At 38.6% G+C, this 1,729-nt stretch overlaps 1 long non-coding RNA gene across 1 annotated transcript; it reads left to right on the top strand.

Annotated features, from left to right (window-relative positions):
- LOC135370585 (uncharacterized) lies at positions 1-1,115 on the top strand. The gene is made up of 3 exons (XR_010415390.1): positions 1-351; positions 600-675; positions 1,074-1,115. It is a non-coding gene; the product is annotated as an uncharacterized LOC135370585 (long non-coding RNA).
- The last annotated feature ends 614 nt before the right edge of the window (positions 1,116-1,729 follow it).

Here is a 1,729-nt window from a genome sequence, read left to right as displayed (position 1 = left end):
TTTCAGTGCTCAAAACCATGCAAAAATGTAAGTTGCGTTGAATCGATGGCTTTGAAGCGCCACTTTATGAATAGTATATTCTCTTTTAACCTTTTCCACGAGCCGAAGTGTAAGAGACTAGAATGGATGCAGTTAGAAATCAGTGACAGGTAGTCATCGGTGTGGTAGCTGTTTTTAAGTCTTGTACCACGTTTTAGCGCTATAAAGTATGATCTCTATACACAATAGCAGGATGGAGAGAACGAAAGTACAAACAGTGAAGAAGGTGGAAGTAAATTTGGTTGCATTAAAATTGTTCTTTGAGACACCAACTTGTGACGAGGACGAAGGCTTGGTAGGAGTTCATTCCTGGTAAGCTGTCACTTGGTCTCAGTATGATTATAAAAGTGCTTTCCCAGAAACTGCTCATCATATCCAACCTCGCCATATGTATGGGACGTTCTATTTTATGGATTTTTTTCTTTCGGGGCAGTTTCTCTTTTCGGTCGAGAATAGATGTATGAATGAGTCTTGATATTTACTGTTTGTTTATTTACTATTTATTTACTGTTTATATTTACTTACTATTTATATTATTTACTGTTTATATTCACTGATAGTCTCCCTGTAGCTGCACTGCAGATTCTGAGTAGCTCCCTGCATGCGAAAGATGCTGGAGTTTTCCTGCACGAACAAGTGAGTTTTCCTTGTCACTGGAGTTTCCATGCAAATAATCATTTACTGCTTTATTATAGCACATGACATTGTGCATGCTATTAGTGAAACTCCGCTTAGTTAGCCAGAGGGTGCATGAAAAAATAAAAAAATAAATAAAAGTGAACACATTGTAGAATGCCTAAATCTACTCAGAGACAAAATAAGTAAATTAGTCGTGGGACTGCACACTACAGCATGTTAGACCTGATTCATGTTAAAGCAAAGTGAAGAGAATTAAACAAGAAATATGCTGCTGGAGCGCTAAAAGGAAAAAGATACATTGTAATATAATTCCGACGGAGGATGTTAAATTGGCAAAATACTTTCTGGTGTGCAGGTTGACGAAATGCCCCTAACACCATGCATCTGATGCACAGGGGATTGACTTGAAGATGCCCAGCAGTTGCACATGTATGTTGGTAGGGTGGAGGCCGTCCGTGTTATTGATGCGGAAGAGGGAATTGCTGCAACGTTTACTGAGTAATGGTAAGTAACTGGTAGTAATGGGCTTTTCCTGGTTAAGTACTGGAAAAAAAGTACTAACTACACTTTCTTAATAACTTTCATGGAGCTTCAGTGTGGCACACGTCACAAATCTAATGAAGAAAACAGTGAGTGCCGCATAAGTACATATTTAATGTTTTGTACTTTCTTTTATTACTTTGTAAAGACTGTTATAGAGCAGCTATGAGGCTTCTAGGTTTGGCATTCATATCTGTGTTTCACGGTCATGTGACAACCCGGTGGAGATGTCCTCTGACTCCTAAAATGATCCATAAAAAATACTGAATCAGCTATTTAATAGCGTTTTTTTTTTTTTTGCAACGCTGAAATAAGACAGCAGCATGATTGTGGGCTGTTCTCTACATCCATACGAAGTTTTATAGATACCAAATCTTGCATGTGGTCTTAATGATTTAACTCGCTAATTTCTCTGGAGTCCATGATGGGAGACTAGAAGAGTGCAAGAGGAGGACCCACCCTTTGCGTCCGCGCATCACGTTACTAATGAAGAGGCGTTATCTTAGAATAT

The sequence above is a fragment of the Ornithodoros turicata genome, chromosome 1 (assembly GCF_037126465.1).
Source record: "Ornithodoros turicata isolate Travis chromosome 1, ASM3712646v1, whole genome shotgun sequence".
Classification (NCBI taxonomy): Eukaryota; Metazoa; Arthropoda; class Arachnida; order Ixodida; family Argasidae; genus Ornithodoros; species Ornithodoros turicata.
Note: the sequence above shows the minus strand (reverse complement) of the source record. Positions and strands in the feature narration are given on the sequence as shown.